This window comes from Dipodomys spectabilis, unplaced genomic scaffold, assembly GCF_019054845.1.
Source record: "Dipodomys spectabilis isolate Male_0828 unplaced genomic scaffold, ASM1905484v1 ptg000132l, whole genome shotgun sequence".
Lineage (NCBI taxonomy): Eukaryota > Metazoa > Chordata > Mammalia > Rodentia > Heteromyidae > Dipodomys > Dipodomys spectabilis.
The window spans coordinates 797,847-817,524 of record NW_024870809.1 but is presented as its reverse complement, the minus strand read 5'-3'; positions in this window follow the sequence as shown (position 1 = coordinate 817,524).

Here is a 19,678-nt window from a genome sequence, read left to right as displayed (position 1 = left end):
AGATGGCTGTAGGTCTGTAGGTTCATTTCTGGGTTTTCAATTCTATTCCATTGGTCCTGAGGTCTGTTCTTGTGCCAGTACCAAGCTGTTTTGATTACTATGGCTTTGTAGTAGAGTTTGAAATTTGGTATTGATATTCCTCCAGCACTGTTCTTTCTGTTGAGGATCATTTTAGCTATTCGGGGTCTTTTATTGTTCCATATGAATTTTTGGATTGCCTCTTCTATTTCCTTGAAGAATGAAGTTGGAATTTTGATAGGTATCGCATTGAATTTGTAGATAGCCTTGGGAAGCATTGCCATGTTCACGATGTTGATCTTTCCAATCCAGGAGCATGGGAGTTTTTGTCACTTTCTAAGTTCTGTTTTTTTTTCCTTTTTCAGGTTTTTAAAGTTTTCATCATAGAGGTCCTTCACCTCTTTGGTTAAGTTAATTCTTAGGTATTTTTTGTGGGGTATTAAGAACGGAATTGCTTTCCTAATTTCAGCCACACTTTTCTCATTGTTGGCATACAGAAAAGGATTGATTTTTGAGGGTTATAATATTCTGTTCTTTCGATATCTGTGAATTTCTTGGCTATTTGCTCAATACCAAATATCATGTTAGGTATGACAGATAATTACAGCCTCAAATCACATGTATAGAACTGAAATTTCACTCTGATAAACAGTAAAGAATGGGCAAGTGTTTTATTCTTGAGCATACTTGGATGAATACTACTGTTAAGTAGAACATTAACAGTCTAAGAAATTTTAGTTGTTTATGTTTTTGTTGTGCCCATATCATTTTCAATATTCATTCTCTATTGTTTTCTGTTTTAAGACATACTTTGTTTTAAATATGTGTATATTAATAATAGTAATCTTTGAGTATATTTCAACTGAGAAAACATATAATTACAAACTATAGTGGGGTTAGAAAACCTGTTAAGGCAATGTATAATAAAGTGTCTATAAAAACAAGTACTCTTCATACTGATGGCTTTAGTGTGGCCTTATTTGTGTTCATTGGGTTTAATGTCCAGAAGTGGGATTGCTGGGTCATAGTGCAGCTCTATGTGAAGTCTTTTAAGGAACCTCCACACTGCTTTCTAAAGTGGTTTAACAAGTTTGTACTCCCACCAACAGTGTAGTAATGTTCTTCTTTGGTCACATCCTCGTCAGTGTCTGTTGTTAGATTTCTTGATTATGGACATTCTAATTGAGTAAGGTGGAATCTCAATGTTGTTTTGATTTGCATTTCTTTTATAGCCAGAGATGTTGAGCAATTCTTCATGTGTTTCTTGGCCGTTCTTATTTCCTTTTCAGAGAGGTCTTTCTTAAGGTTTTTAGCCCACTTTTTAATGGGGTGGTTGTTTCTTTGGAGGTTTGTTTTGGGAGAATTTAATTTGTTGAGCTTTTGGTATATTTTAGATATGATACTCTTGTCTGTTGTATGGGTAGTGAAAATCTTCTCCCAGTCTGTGGAGTTTTGATATATTTTGCTAGCTATGTCCTTTGCCATGTAGAAGCTCTGCAGTTTAATGCAGTCCCATTTATCCAACCCTTCTTTGATTTGTTGTTTCTGGATCCTTATTAAGAAAGTTTCCACCTGTGCCAAGGAGCCCTAGAGTCTCCTATTTCTTCCTGTAATGTGTTCAAGGTATCTGCTTTAACTTCAAGGTCTTTGATCCATTTGAAGTTGGTTCTGGTGCAGGGTGATATATAACGATCTAATTTTAGTTTTCTACATGTGTTTAGCCAATTCTGCCAGAAAATTTATTGAAGAGTCTGTCTTTCTTCCATTCTATTTTCTTAGGCTCCCTTGTCAAAGATTAGGTGACCATAGGTCTCTGGGTTCATTTCTGGGTCTTCGAATCTATTCCATTTGTCTTCAGGCATGTTCTTGTGCCAGTACCAGGTTTTTTTGAGTACTGTGGCTTTGTAATAGTGTTTGAGGATCAGTATTGAAATTCCTCTAGCATTGTTCTTCCTGCTAAGCATTATTTACCGTAGCCAAGAATAGGAACCAACCCAAATGCTGCCTCAGTAGATGAATGGATCTAGAAAATGTGGTACACATACACAATGGAATTCTATTCTTCCTCAGAAAGAATAATATTGTTCCATGCATAAGAAAATGGAAAGACTTGGAAAAAATTATATTAAGTGAAGTAAGACAGACCCAAAGAAAAGTAGGTCACATAATCTCCCTCATGTATAAGTACTATAATATGTATATGATATTCTTCATGGGGGCTCTTAATAACCCAAGTGTGGCTGGGAGCCGGTGGCTCACACCTGTAATCCTTGCTACTCAAGAGGCTGAGTTCAGAGGATCACAGTTTAAAGCCAGCCTGGGCAAGAAAGTCTGTGAGACTCTTATCTTCAATAAACCACTAGAAAACTGGAAGTGGTGCTATGGGTCAAGTGGTAGAGCACTCACCTTGAGCTGAAGAGCACTGGGACAGCGCCCAAGTCCAGAGTGCAAGCCCCATGACAGACCAAATAAAAAATATAATCCAAGTGCTCAGCACATAAGACTCTACATTATGAAGCATATTAACATGAACTCCAACTTATGAAAACAAGAGGTTCTCATTTGACCTTGTTCTTTTTCCTCTATTGTTTTTTCTTTTTTCTCTTAGTTTTTTATACCTCATATTTTGCATAATAGAGAATGCAATAAGTGGAAGGGAAATGGAATCACAGAAACAGCAGGACAATGGATGAACCCCAACAACATTGACAATCACTTGACACTATGTTGGATGTGAACATTACAACTGTGAGGGTGATAAGGAGGAGTAAGTGGGAGATAAAGAGGGATGGGGTAACAATGATTTAAAACAAATGTACTTATTGCCTTACTTATGTAACTGTAACACCTGCACATCACCTTTTCAATTAAAAAAAAGTACTTTTGAGCTGAATAAATACAGGTAAGATGTTGTTGGCATATTTGTTCAGCTTACTAGAAGTGCCTGGCACAGGAAGCCTACAGGACAAAACTATAAAATCATTGACTAAAGGATGCTCCGAAGAAATTTTATGGACCAAATCTAAGTCACAAACATATGATAACAATAAACTGTGGGTGATGGAGAAAAGCCATGGACTAAGTTTCTTCTGAAACAAATCCTTTAAATGATATTCCAACTTTCTTTCAATTTTCCTGGAAAATATTCATATATATCTTCTACTCCTGGATGATTAAAATTTAGTCACAAATTATATTCGATTAGACAGACTAATATTATTGATTCTTTCTCTCAAAACATTTTTTACCTTTTCTTCAATTAGCTATTTCAGCAAATTTTTGCTTTGAGAAAGGCTAATAGACATGAGATAGAGATAGTGAACAAATATATTATTGATATTACATTTTCTACTTATAGACAATTTTTGACTTCTTAGGACTTTGGCAGCTCTGTACAATTGGAATGACCTCCTTCATCCCTCTCAATTTAACCTATGAGTGGATAGTGTATATTCAGAGCCATAAAGGTGTCTCAAATTAATCTAAGGCCACTTGCTTCCTATGTACACATTTAAATTAAGTAGAATTGATGAGTTTAAAGAGTTTACTATTACATGCTATCATAGATGTTCTGTAAAAATATATTTCCTGTGGTAGTTAAATCATGAATCAGAGGGTTTATCCGGCAGAAGCCAGAGAACATTTAGACAAATAGTAAAGGGAAATTACAACCTGGGATAATATGGAACTAGAAATGAGACCAAGTGGGAATTAGTTTAGCTAAAAATAAGTTGGAATAGCATATGAATTTAGAATATTACTATGTCTAAAAGATAAGGATTCACATCATCTGCAATTTGGTCCTTTATTCAGAGTACCAGGTTGTCTTTCCAATAGCTGAAATTGCAAATCTAAAGAAGTAAAATCATAATTTAGTTTGTTACCTTAGATAGCAAGACATGAGTGGACTTCCAAGTGACACATTTTAATCACCAGATAGAATTGGACATGGGATGTGAGAAATTTCTGAAAACCCATTTGTTCACTAATAGGAAAAACATAGAACATGTTCCATATACTCTTGGAGTTCTGGAAATACACATTTTTTTGGCCAAAAAGAGTCTTCCAAGAGAGATAGAATGTCAAGAAATAATTATATCTCAATTTGTTTAATAAACAATGATTTCTTGAGCATATATATACTCTATGTCAGGCAAAATGTTGTTCAGTGAAGGTATAATATGTAGGGATTAGAAAGACTTGTATCCTTACTGGAGTCTGAACATTTTTATAGAAATCTTTTATTCACTGAAGAGGATTCTAGAATTAGAGAACCGTGAATGTAACGTAACTGCTAAGTGGTAAGTTTGCTTTCCAGCTTGTATGTTTGTGTAACTTCTTCCTTGTTACCTAACATAGAAATGTATTTACAAATGCATTCATCTTTTCTGGGTTTTTCCTGTTGTAAGTATTTCTTAAAATACCTCACCATGTTGTGAGGCAAATTTTTCTAAGGAAGAAATTTAGGCTGTTTATCTTAATGATTTTGTAGTGGAAAGGAAATGGTACGAACACTGAGATTCCAACTAATTCTAGTTAGAATGGCCATTGTCAAAAACAACAACAACAATATCAAATACTGGCAAGGATTTGGCCAAAGGGCAGCCTACTGCTGTGTTGGTATGAAAATAAACCTATTCAACCTCTCTGGAAAGCAGTATGTAGGTTCATCAAAGACTAAACATAGTATTATCCTATAACCCCACAATAATACCTCTGACGATTTATCCAATAGAGAACAAATAAGTTTATAGTAAAACCACCAGCACAACCATGTTCATTGAAGCGTTCACTGTTTACTATATTCAAGATATATAATCAACCCAGTTGTTCCTCAATGGAGGAATGTATCAAGAAAATATTGTATATAAAACAACAGAATTTTACTCATCCATTAAAATGAATGATACTGTACCATTCATAAGGAAATGTAAAGACTTGGAAAAAAATCTGTTAAGTAAGCCAGATCCAGAAAAATAAAGAATAAAGGTTCCATGCATTCCTTCATTTGTGATATATATATATATATAAATCTATAAGTAAATACATTATGTGGTATGCAAGTGGTTACAAATGAATTAACTGAACACTTCTATGGGGAGGTGAAATCATATAATTAATTAGAAAGACCAAGTTAAAGCCAACAAAATAAGTACAAAGTACTTATAAGGTCTGGAGGAAGATGGCAGAGGAGAAGCTAGGGGCTAAACATGCTCTCACGTAGAAATCAGTTTTGGTGTTCCAGTGAAAAGTCCAAGGCTAGAGAGTCACACCAAGTGTGTCATCATAGCACAGAGTTTGACCAGAGAGGAAAAATTCAGGAAGCTTGGTTAAAGAGACAGATTTGAGCACTTGCTGGTGGTTCCTACGGTGGAAGCAGCAGTGACTGCTGCAGTGGCCACCATATCAACAGACAGGGCCTGGGACAAAGGCACAACAATGTGGGAGCGGATTTTACTCATCGCTAGCAAGAACTGACAAGGAGTAAAAATCTTCATCCTGCTGACCACAGATAGTTGAAGACCATGAATAATCTGGAAACCAAGGGAAAGGCATGAATGCCCCACAGACATTCTCACTCATTCTCATGGAGCAACAATGGGAAGCTAGCCCCTCCCCCACCACTAAAGAAGCGCTCCACCTTTAGTACTGACAAAGAAGAGGCCAGAGCAGGTAGCACATAAGTCAGGCCTAGGAAGAAGGCATTGGGAGCCATTCAACAAGTCAAAGGAACCTGACCTGCTAGCTCAGCTCCACCCTTGGGGAAAATTGCCCTTCCCAGGAAGAGGGAGTTCCACCCAGGGTGGGGCTACTTTCTTCACTGGGAAAACAAAGCCAGAGGTTTCCCCACCCTTCTGTAGCCCAGGCAGCAACTCCAGCTGAAAGAGGGTAAATGGAAAACAATTGTAAACTCCATACACATAAATCTTGAGAATGGTTCCAGGCTGTGCTATTTAAGTATGTCAGGAGTTAACCCCTCAGGGAAAAGCCGCTGATTGCTGACAGGCCTCAACACTACCCACAAGTAACTCCCTCACAGCAACTACAAGCTAGAGGAAACAGCCACCTCCTACTTTTGTGAAATTCAAAGCAGATCACCCTTCCACTGGACTAACATGGGGGGAGGGTCATAAAGTCCCCCATAAAGCAGAGCTTCATTCTGCCTACTCAAACAAACTGATTTAAGAAACCAACCAGGCCACAGGAAAACCAAACACCACAAACGAGATACTGCACCAAAACACTGGATACGGACAAAGAAGAAACACAAGATCTGCCCCCCCCCAAAAAAAAATCAAAGAATTCTTTTTTCTGCCTATTTTTTAAATTTTAAATTGTTTTCTGTTTTTTCCATCATTTTTATTTCAGGTTTTTCATTTTTCTTTTACTCTTTTCCCTTTTGTCCTATTTGTTTTGTTGCTTTAGTTAATTGTTGTTTTGTTCATCCCCAGATACATACTGATCTTCGATTATGAGACCTTATCCTTCATTGTGTGCATACTTAAATGAGATGTCAATTGTTCAACTAACAAACTCTCAGCCTAAACTCTTTTAATTATGTTTTTTTTTTAATTGTGAAAATAAGGTACAGAGGGGTTACAATTACATGGACAAGATAATGAGTACATTTCTTATCAAGCATTGTTGCCTCCTCCTTTGTTTCCCCTTCCCATCCCTTCCCATCTCCAACTCTACCACCCCTGTTCCCCCCCACCCTCGCCAATATTTATATATTTTAAGTGTTTAATTTTTTATTTATTTTTCTTTTCTCCTTTTTCTGTATCTCTTCTCCTTTCCTTCTGTCTTTTTCCTCTTTCTGAATTTAAGTCTTACTTATCTTCCCTTTCTCCCTTTCCCTGCCCACATTCCTATAATATTATTTTCTCTTCACAGTTTTCCCTAAATCTATTAATTTCTGGTCTACTGACTCCTTCCTTGATTTTCGTAGTTTATTACTCCCTAGCTGTTTGTTGCTGAACTAGATTGTATCTGTAAACATTTTTACTGCATCAAACAATCGCTGAACCTACAGGGCTCTGGGTTTGTACTTGCCTTAAAGTAGTTTTCTAGAGCAGAAATGGTTTTTCTTTCATACTCAAATGGGAAGAAAAAGCTGTAGAAACACACAAAAAATGGCAAGTCCAGGTATCTCAAGTCCCATTCATGATAATCAGGCAACAGAGTAGTTTATGAATAATCCAGAGGAGAGCTCTAAATGCTCTAAAAACACTACTTCTAAACCTGCTGAGTGATCAGATTTAAAGCCTGCAAATGGCTCTGTGTAGGCATGATAGGGAAATGTGTGTGCATGCTGAGGCTAACCAAAGTTTAATACAGGATTTTTATGAGCCTGAGGAAGCTAATTAAAGATTAATAGAGGAATTGCCTGAGCAGCATTATAATAAACAAAGATCAATGGAGGTATTCACGGAATCCACAAACAGAAAGCTGGAGAAATCCATGGAGGCCACAGAGGGAATGCTGAATGAAGTCCAACAGAAGGAAAGGGAGTCCAATAAACTATAACCGATCAACTAAAGCATATGAGAATGAACACTGAAAACCAAATTAAGGAGGTAAAGAAGTCCATAGAAGATCTAAAACAAAGCTACAACAAAAAACTTGAAGCCATCAAATCTGACTAATTAAAAGGAAAGGAAATTTTAAAAAGTATAAAGTCTTGACAGTAAGTTAGACCATACAGAAGATTGAATCTCTGGGATTTAAGACAGCCTAGACATTATAGAGAAAGACAGAGAAGTACTCAAGACAAATCCTATTCAACATTTAGTAGACACCATTAGAAGGCATAATTTAAGGCTAATGAGAGTATTGGAGGTCCTACAGAGAGAAGTGAAAGGTTTAGGATCCTAGCAGAGAACTTAAACATGCAAAAAGATAGGCACATTCAGATACAAGAATCTTTTAGAACCCCAAAGAGACCAGACAAAAGCATGACCTCCCACGTCACATTGTAATCCACACAGGATCAATAGACAAAGGAAAAGGATCCTTAATGCTGTTAGAGAGAACAGATCCATCACCTATAAAGGGAAACAATCGGAACATTTTCAGATTTCTCAGCAGCTACCATGAAGTCAAGAGCCTGGAATGGTGTATGCCATGCCCTAAAGGCAAACAACCATCAAACAAGAATATTGTAGCCAGCTAACATCTACTTCATAATGGAGGGACAAATAAAAACCTTCCTGAGCAAAGAAAAATTGAAACAATATATCTCTGCCAAACCAGACCTAAAAGATACTTAAAGATGGCCCCCAAACAGTGAATACGAGAATCATATGAAGAATCCAGTTGGCACAGTCCCCAAGAAGGTGGATAACATGGTAGGAACTACCAAACACCTCTCAGTATTAAATCTCAATAATAACGGACTTAGCTCTCCAGTTAAGAAACATAGATTGTCTAGTTGAATTAAAATGCAAAATCCTATCTCCTGCCTTCAAGGGATACTCCTGGTCCACAAAAACAAACATATTCAGAAAGTGAAAGGCTGGAACAAAATCTACCAAGCAAATTGATCCCATAAATAGGCAGGAGTTGCAGTCCTGATATCAGATGAAAAAAGACTTCAAGTTAAAATTACCAAGAAGAGATAAAGAAAGTCATTGCATTAAGGGATCTCCTTCAGGAGGAAATTACAATTCTAAATATCTATTCACCAAATAGCAGAGCACCCAAATGTATCCAAGAACCAATCCACTCTCTGAAAGCTCACATAGATGCAAAGACATTAATTGTTGGGGACTTGTAAACCACTATCCCAATGGGATAGATCAACCCAGCAAAAACTTAGTAGAGAAACATCGGGTCTAAACAAATGCATAGATGAAATAGAGTTAACAAACATCTACAGAATATTTCACCCAGCAGCATCAGAATGCACATTCTTCTCAGAAGCACATGGAACATTCTCTAAAATACACCACATTTTAGGTCATAAAACCAATTTCTCCAAATTTAGAAACATTGAAATTATGCCCTGCATTCTCTCAGACCAGAAGGAATTACAATTAGAATTCAACAACAAAAGCAACCACAGAAAATCTTGTATCACATGGAGGCTGAATAAAACACTGTTGAACCACTAGTGGGTCACCGAAGAAAATAAAAGGAAATTCAAATGTTCATGATATTTAACAAAAATGAACACACAAATTACCAGCTCCTCTGGGACAGAAAAGGAAGTACCCAGAAGCAAGTTTATAGCTTTGAGTTCCTACATCAACAAATTGGAAAGATCTGAAACCAACAACTTACAAGGCACCTGAAGCCCCTTGAAAAAGATCAACAAACTAAACCCGAATCCAGTAGATGGAAAGAAATAATTAAAATTAAATAGGAATTAAATGAATTACAGTTAAAAAAAAACAGAAAGAATCAACAAAACAAAGAGTTGGTTCTTCAAAAAAATTAACAAAATTGACAGACCTTTAGCAAATCTTACCAGAAAAAGGATAGAAAGAATACAAATGAACAAACTCAGAGATGAGAATGGAAACATCACCACAGAAACAAATAAGATTCAGAACATTATAAAGGAATAATTCTCCAAACTTTATGCTAATAAGTTTGGGAATCTGAAAAAAATGGACCATTTTCTAGTAAATATTGGCGTGCCCAAACTAAACCAAGAGTATTTAAACCAACTTAACAGACCCATCAAGCATAAAAAGGGAAACAGCAATAAGAGACCTCCCACCCAAGAAAAGCCCAGGACCAGATGGATTTACAGCTGACTTCTACAAGGCCTTTTGATCAAAGCCAAACTCATACCAATATTCCTCTAACTCTTCAATGAAATTGAAAGTGAAAGTTCACTACCAAGCTCTTTCTATGAAGCCATCATAACCCTCATCCCACATCCAGAAAGGTACTCATCAAATTAAGAGAACTTAGACCCATTTCTTTGATGAACATGGATGCAAAACTTCTCAAAATTTTATCCAATCGACATCAACTCTTCAAAAAATCACACATTATGACCAAACAGGATTCATTTCAGGGATGCAAAGCTGGCTTAATATATGCAAATATATCAATATAATTCATCACATCAACAAGAGCAAGGATAAGAACCACATAATTATCTCAATAGATGCCGAAAAAGCATTTGACAAGATCCAACACCCTCTATGATGAAAGCTCTGGAAAAACTAGGAATCCATGGAACATTCTTCAATATAAAAAGGCTGTTTATGACAAACCTACAGTCCGCATTATACTTAATGACAAAAAGCTAAAGCTTTTCCTCAAAATTTCCTCTAAATTCAGGAACGAGACAAGGATGTCCCACTCTCTCCACTCCTCTTCAATTTAGTATTAGAATGTCCAACTACAGCAATAAAACAAGATGCAAACATGAAGAGGATCCAAATAGGGAAAGCTGAAGTAAAACTCTCCCTCTTTGCAGATTACATGATCTTGACTCCACTTGAGGTGATCTGAAACTTTGGCAAATTAGCGAGGTATAAAACTAACCCTTAAAAATCGATGGGTTTCTGTATGCCAATAACAAAAAGAGTGTGCCTGAAATCAGGAAAACATTCCCTTTTGTAATAGCCCCCCCAAAATAAAATACTTAGGAGGTAACAAAAAATAAAATACTTGGGGCTTGGAAGGTGGCTCAGTGGTAGAGTGCTTGCCTTGCATGCCTGAGGCCCTGGGTTCAATTCCTCAGCACCACATAAGCAAAAAAAAAAAAAAAAAGCTGGAAGTGGCGCTGTGGCTTAAGTGGTAGATCGCTAGCCTTGAGCTGAAGAGCTAAGGGACAGCGTCCAGGCCCAGAGTTCAGGCCCCACGACCGGACACCCCCCCTAAAAAAAAATACTTAGGAGGTAACTAAAGAAGTGAATGACCTCTATGATGAAAACTTTAAAAATGTGAAAAAGGAAAATAAAGTAGAATAAGGAAGTGGAAAGACTTCTCATGCTCCTGGATTGGGAGTATTAACTTCGTGAATTGCCAAAGGCTATCTACAAATTCAATGCAATGCCCATCAATATTCCAACCTCATTCTTCAAGGAAATAGAATAAGCAATCCAAAAATTTGTGTGGAGCATTAAAAGACCCAGAATAGGGGATTCTGAGGGAAGATGGCGGCACTCTCACAAGCAGTCCCACTGCTGTCTCTGACCAAAAAGAGATCTAGGGGCACAGCCACACTGTACCTCAAGAGATGCAGTCTAATCAAACTCTAAATATCCAATGACTTTTCCTACTACAAGGGGATGATCTAAGCAGGAAAATAAGGAAAAATAAAGAAACTGGATGGGACCCCTGCAGAGCAATTTTACTACTGGGCTCCATGAGCCCCACTGGGACTTTCTGCAGACTTTAAGCAGAGGAGCACCCAAAAGGTGAAGACAGAGCTCAACACCTGATCTGCAGAAAGTTAGCAAGGAATCTGGTGAAGACTTCTGAGTTGGCCAACGGCTCCCATTCTGCCCCTCCACCCCCAGCTCAGCTAAGGGGAAGGAGTAAATTCAGAAATCCGCTATTAAAGTCGTCAGAAATAGGCACCACCAGATAAGGCCCCAAAGCCAGTCCGTGCCTGAAGTGCCAGTGTCAGGATCCCCGTGGAACTCTGCCAACCCAATACATGGCCCCAGGAAACCAGAGCTGCAGCCAATCCCTCTGTCCCTGGGCTGACCACCCTGCCGACTGCGCACTCTGCTGGATAAATGGGACTGCATTAAGCTGCAGAGTTTCTACAAGGAAAAAGACATAGATAGCAAGACAAATAGAAATCCGATGGACTGGGAGAAGTTCTTCACTAGCCATACACCGGACAAAGGTCTCATATCGAAAATATATTTAGAACTCAAAAAATTAAATCCCACAACTACAAATCTTCAAAGGAACATTTGCCTGAGAAATAAGTGGGCTAAAGACTTAAAGTGAGTCTTCTCTGAAGAAAAATAAGAATGGCCAATAGACGCATGAAGAAATGCACAACTTCTCTAGACATAAAAGAAATGCAAATAAGACAACATTGAGATTCCACCTTACCCCAGTCAGAATAGCTACAATCAAGAAATCTAGTAATAATGGATACTGGAGGGGATGTAGCCAAAAGGAAATCCTACTGAATTTTTGGTGGCAGTGTACTCTTGTTCAACCACTTTGGAAAGCAGTATGGAAGTCCCTCAAAAGACTCCACATAGAGCTTCCTTATGACCCACTGATCCCACTTTGAGGCATTTATCCAAATGATCACAAACAAGACCATACTAAAGCTACCAGCACAACCATGTTTATCACAGCATTATTCACCATAGCTAAGATATGGAACCAACCCAGATGCTCCTCAGTAGATAATGGTTCAAGAAAATGTGGTATGCTGCCACCAGAAAAATGACATTGCTCCATTTCATTTGAACTGGAAAGACTTGAAAAAAATATATTAAGTGAAGTAAGCCAGACCCAAGGAAATTCAGGTCCCATATTTTACCTTATTTGCAATTACTAGTATACATGTAGGATACTCTACTTGACAAGCAGAAAAGGTCAAACGCTATGTATATATGGCCATATAAGATGGTGCTAAGCAAAATGAACCCCAAGATAGGCATACAAGAGGTTTTAACTTTGTTGCTATTGTTTTTAATGTACTATGTGATTTTTTTTTGTTTCTTTTGTATGTTCGTCCCCCATGTTATAATCCCTGTTTTCAGTGTATTTGATTCAGGTACCCTGCATCTTGTAAATATATTTTTATAATTTGGGAAGGGCAAGGGAAATAACAAAATGCTGAAATAAGGATATAGGTTGACCCATTGTAACAATGATATGTACAAGACACTATGTTGAAAGTGAACTTTACAATTTGGGGAGAGGGAGGAGTTGGGGCTGTGGGTAGGGAAGGGATGGTAGATGAAAAACAAAGGGGGGGTAACAATGATCGATAGGAAATGTACTCATTACCTTATTCATGTAAACGTTACCCCTCTGTACAGTATCTATACAATAAAATATATATTAAAAATAAAAGAATAGGATATTTATTCATGAAGCTGTTAGTTTAAAACACATTTTTCAAAATGAACACTATAAGGATTCCTGAATGCAAAAGTATTTTTTTGTGTTTATTTTTGAATTCTTAAGTTCATTTGTTAGAGATGGGTCTTTATCCAAATCATGCTTTATTAAGGCCAATAAATTTTCAAGAGTCTTTAAGATGAAATGGACTGTAAATATTTCATGCATAGGCCTTACAAGTCCCAGTATTACTGAAAAAATTCCAGGAAGAAAGATAGCACCAATAAAAGAGAAAATAAGTGTTTTCCATTTTTAAAAAAGTATGTACAAAAATAAGTACAAAGCCACACAAAATAAAGTAAGGAAATGGGTACTTTGAAGAGGATTTGTTGGGCCAAAAAGGGAGGAGTGGAAGAATTGATGGGGTAGGTAGGAGAATGTAGTCAAGAATTATATGTATCAAAAAATTAAGAAATGTAAGGGAAGGGGTGGGTCAAAGAGGATTGAAGATATTGAAAGGAGTAAAACTGATCAAGATGTATTATGTACATAAACCTGTTTGCTATATGGAAAAAAATCAATACATTCTTACAAAATTAAGAAAAGTGAGGGAAATAGTGGGCTGGACATTAGGGGTGAGAACGATGGAGGTGGTGACATTGACTAAGATGTATTCATAACTGCTTTGTTGAATGGTAATTCTTTTGTGTATATATTTAAAGATAATAAAATAATTTTAAATTTATTAAAGAGCTCTTAGAAAATTAAACAAAACAAAACAAACCACTGAAATATTCCTTAGGCAGTAAACACATAGTAACAGTTCCAAGACTTAAAGGTAGTCTTTTAGGGAATGATAGTTGATATGCTCAAGAAACTATCAGTAAAAGGACACAAAGATATTTCCCACATCAAAATTGTGAATGGTATAATGATTATAACATTATAATGTTATAATGATTAAGGTCTTTTTGGGCTTTTTGCTCAACTTAAACTGAAAATTTGGCAGAAAGTAAATAGTTGATATTTCTTACACAATCTCATTATGTACGGGTTGTTAAAATAACATCCAAAAATTGTTCAGAAGAGAAACATAGCATGTAGGCCCAAGGACAGGATCAGTAAGCCTCTAGTTTTGATTTCAAAGGTATTTGGTAAATATTAAACTGTCGTCAAACTGTTTGTGTTTTACAATTTAATCATTTGATTATCCTCTAAGTCTACTGAGAACCAGAGAAAGCCAAAGATATGAAGTGCAGATGGGTCAAAATAATTGAGTGTTAATTTGAGGAATGTCGTGGTTCAGACCTCAATTATGTTACCAAAGTTCATTATGATGTGGATTGATTGTAATTATTGACATAATCCAGTAATCTACCATATACTTTTTATTTCACCAGATCATGAAAAGTCACTTTTTCGATCAATTAGCAAGCCTGAATAATTTTCTTATAATTAGTTTGGATCAATTAGGGGGATTGTGAATTTAAAAGGACTAGGACTTGAATTTAAAAGGAATTCTGAGCGCAAAGCACTGTAAGGATAATTAAGTAATGCACAGGTCCACTTCAGTACCATCAAGTATCTCAGTACTAATTTAGGATGGCTAAAAGACTGCTTTGGATGACTTGGCATATGAGAAGGATAATGCCTATGGAAAAATTATTGAAAATGTCAGTACATAATTTGCTATTTCTTCTACATGTTTGAACTAATAAAGCTCTTGCCAAGGGTGAAAGCATCAAATAATGTTAGATGTGCACAGCATCTTTGATAGTCTGACATTAAGATCTCAGACATAAAAATTATACAATAATTGCTTATCAGAGTAGAAGGCAAATATTTAACTTGCTAACCACTCTCTTGAAAGGAGCTTGCAGCTGGAAGGTGGCTCATTTATGTAATCTACACAGGGAGCTGAGATATGAGGATTGTGTTTTGAAGTCCATGAGGAAAGTCCATTAGAATCTTATCTCCAATTAATCACAGAAAAAGCCAGAAATGGTGCTGTGGCTATAGTGATTGAGCAAAAGTTGCTTAAGAATAGTGCCCAAGACCAGAATTCAAGCCTTAGGACCCGCAAAATAAAAAGAAAAGAAAGGAAAAGAAAAAAAGAAAGGACTTTGTAAGGACATTGTGAGACAGTTTTCAAGTATCCTATTTTCCTTGGATTTGGGGAAAGAACTGAGATCATAAAAGATTTTGCTCTCAGTACTGCTTGGGTATTATGCCTTACTTTGTATTATATGAACTCATAGAATAATGACCATTATAAACCATGGGATATATAAGGGCTTACGGAAAATACTAGAATAATAAGACAAATATTACATGCCCCAAGCCTAGATTTCTCGTTGCCTTCTTTTGTTAGTATGGTCCATTTGTTAAATTAATAAATCAATATTAATAAGTCATAATTAAAGCACAAACCTTATTCAGATTAACAAATACAGAAAATTTACAGTATGAATACAATGGAGCATTGTAAAAGGAGTCATATCATTTGCTAAACTGTGAAGATATTTTTTTAATTTTTAATTAATTTATTTAAACACCTTTTTACAGTTTATAGAACTCTATACTATATGTGTTTTGTTCTACCACCTTCTTCCATATTAACTTACTCTCCTTCCAGTGAGCTTGTTGCTCACCATCAAACACAACAAGCAGTCCTTTGAGTATTTCCTTTTATTTTCCCATAGATTGTCCCCCTAACTAGCCCCTTCTAATTATTTTTAGCTCTAATATTATTACTTCTTTAGCAGTTGTCCATATTTGGTGTTATTTATCCAAATTCTTCAATAACTCTATCATAGACTTATTTTTCATTTTCTTCATATAACTTGTTACTGTCTAAAGTTATATTAGTCATTTATAACAGTCAGAATGAGATTAGGAGTTGGCGACAGTTGAAACAAAACACATATGAACTTTTCCTGAGGGAAAATGCTATAATAGGAAATAACTACATGAGAATTGAAATCAAATACATTACTTTAAAAATACATTTATTATTTTCAATTATTTTTAAATAGTTGTATAAAGGGTTCCAGTTTAATGTCAATTTATGTTTATGATGCATCTAGATCAGAGTCACCTCTTTCATCATGTGTCTCCCATATCTACCAACCCATCTATCCCCTGAAATTTTCTAGTTCCATTTTCACATATGCACATTGAATATTATGAGTGCATTCTCACACCATTCCTCTCTCCATTTATTCACTCGTCCCCTTAACTATTCCTTAGATAAGACATAATTCCAGACAATTTCTAACCCCTGTTTTGTCACCATCATAGTGATGCTTCATTTAATTCTCTCCAGTTTCTCTATTGTAAAATTAAAGCAAATATAAAACTTAAACAATGTAGAGATTGAGAATTAAATGAGATGATGTATATCATAATGCAGAATATAGGAAATAATACGTTTTATTTTCCATATCATAGTATCTCATGTGGTAATTCTCAGACTTTTTCACATGAGTTACTGTGATGTGATACGACATCTGGGGATATAAGATACTGTATATTAATCAAATACTTGAATTGATTCAAATGGCTATGGTCTACAAGTCACCCATAGAAAAGGTGATGCTAGAGGTTCCAGATTTTAATCATGACTGTGAATTAACAAGTGTATGGTCATCTATAAAAGATGAGAGGTATTTTAAATCTTTTTGACTTCTTAAAAAGGTCATAGAGCCTTTTATTTTTTCATCTGTGAATCTGTCATAGCCAATATTACCACTATCATGTATCATCCATTCAGAAGAATACTACTGGTATAGAATTGGGAAGTTTCCATAACATTTCTAGTATCATATTGAGAGCTTTAATGGGGAAATTTCAGTAATATGAGTGATGACATGGTCTCTGTATGTACAGAAATCGATGTCTTCTTGACAAATAAGAGGCAACAATGAATTCTAATACACTTTATCATGTGTGTGTGTGTGTGTGTGTGTGTGTGTGTGTGTGTTGAGTCTATTTCTTTTGAGTAACTACGCTCATCATTAGTAATAATGGAAGATGTTGATTGAAAATTGAAATGTCAGTCAAACTGGTAAAATGTCAATGGAATTCTAAATTACCCTTTTTAATTTTGGGCTTAAAATGTTAGTCATTCCACACCTTTCCTCCTGAAACAGACCTGGCGGGTAAAAACATCAGGTTGAATGTCATTGTATTTTTCTCACCACAGGCTTCCAGGCGTTCATCTTTATTGACAGAGATTCTTTGTTTGGAAGCTGTAATCAATTATTTCTTCACTTGATTTCACTTCTGCTGTTTTTGAGGCAGTTGTTGATAGAATAATCACTAAGTAATTACAATTGTTTTCTAGAAGAGTCTCACTTCCTAGCATTTCTCATCACCAAGAACTTATTTAAACAAATATCTTCTTAGTCTTATGGGCATCCTCTTGAGTAGAAAGTCAATAAATGAAAGGAGGAAAGAAGAAGGCTAGAATCCTAGTACTATATATATTGTGCATGCACACACACACATGCACACACACACATACACATACTCACATATATATATATATATATATATATATATATATTGCTATATATTGCTTTGTCTACAGTAGTGAAGAGGATGAATTTTACCAAATCTATCAGATATAAATTTCACATTGGCTCTAAATTCCATGTTTCCCAGTACAGTTATAGAATATCTTTTTTTTGGTTGTGGGGGCTGAAATCTGGGTCTGGGTTCCATCCCTCTGCTCTTCAGCACCCTACCATTTGAGCCACAGTGCCACTTACGGCTTTTTTCTGCTTATGTGTTGCTGAGGAATCGAATCCAGGGCCTCATGCATACGAGGCAGGCACTCTACCAACTTCCCAGCCCAATTATAGAATATCTTTAGTGCTAAGTTTTCTTCATTCTGAAAAATAATCTCTTATATCATTTTAGTGCTGAATAAATGAAATTATGCATAGCAACATAAAAATTCTAAATACTCAATAGACAATTACTACCTTATAAAATCTTATTTATAAGATATTTTAATCTCTTTTTCAATTTTTATTTTTATTATAAAGGTGATGTACAGAGGGGTTACAGTTACATACGTCATGTATTTATATTTCTTTTTGAACAGTGTCACCCTCTCCCTCAATTTCTCCTAGTTTTTTCCCCTCACAATCCCCACACCTAAGTTCTATATTTCATTTCCAACATAGTGTGTAGAGTTCAAGCTCCATGACCAACAATATAAAAGCAAAAGCTGACACAGTATCTAGTGAGTATCATTGTTGAATAAGATCATCCTTTGTCCCACGGTTTCTGTGATTATTCTCCTTTAAACACATTAAAAATCCAAGGCTCAGACGTAAATACCAATCCGAGCAAGGTGACATACATGAAGATCTTGCAGTTGTTTCCCCATTAAAGTATCAATTAAACTATCTGAGGTCATTTTACCTATAAAATCTGTCATTGTAATGCAGCATATTAGTAGACTAAAGGATTACAAACACTTGATGATTACAATAGTCATGGAGACGTCATTTGGCAGAATGCAACACATTTTCACAATAGACAAAAAAATCTGAAAAGTGTGAAATATTCTTAACTGATAAATATTGTTTATAGAATTTTTATAGTTGGGGCTGGGAAGGTGGCTCAGTGGTAGAGCGCTTGCCTTGCATACCTGAGGCCCTGGGTTCGATTCCTCAGCACCACATAAGCAAAAAGAAAAAAGCCAGAAGTGGTGTTGTGGCTCAAGTGGTAGAGCGCTAGCCTTGAGCTGAAGAGCTGAGGGAGAGCGCCCAGGCCCAGAGTTCAGGCCCCATGACTGGACCCAAAAAAAAAAAAAAAGAAAAAAGAAATTTCACAGTTAACTTCAAACTTAAAATTGAAAGATTGTCTTTCTCACTTAAGATCTGCAAAACAGAAGCAAGATAAATATATCTGCTTTTACTATAGCCAATGAACATTATACTAATAAATGAGATCAACAGAGTATATAAGGTCACCATACAAAAACGAATTAGAATTTGATACACCAACAATAAGCAATATGAAAATGAAATTCAGACAATTCATGTAAGTTAATATAAAAAGAATATAAAATGCCTGGAAGCACATTTTACAAGAATAGTGTAAAACTTGTGCAAATAGTCTCTGACTTACACTAGTCTGACCTATAATATCTTTTTGAGCTGGTCCTGGGGCATGAACTCAGGGTCAAGGCAATGTTCCTGAACTTCTTTTGAATGACAATCCTCACATCTCAGCCTCCTGAATAAGTGAATAATTGGCATGAGCCACTAGAACCTGGTTAATATTTTAACCTATGGTCATTTTAAAGAGGTACATGCTTGGTAGAATCCATATCTTGAATGATTGCAAATTCTGATAGTCTTCTGTTAGTTATATGAGGGATGATGCTTTCTCAGAGTGCTGGGCAGAAGCAGAGATTTGCAGCGAGGTTCCCATTCATCCATCAAAAGAGGATATTATCCATACTCTACAGTGCACTCAGTTGCTAGAATATGTTTGATACATGATTCAATTCATTTTTTGTAGCACTGAAGATTGAAATCTGACTCATATTTGTTAGGCAGGTTCTCTATCACTTGAGTCAAGCCTCCAGCCCCCTTTTGCATTGATTATTTTTAATCATACACTTAAGTGTGTAAGCTAA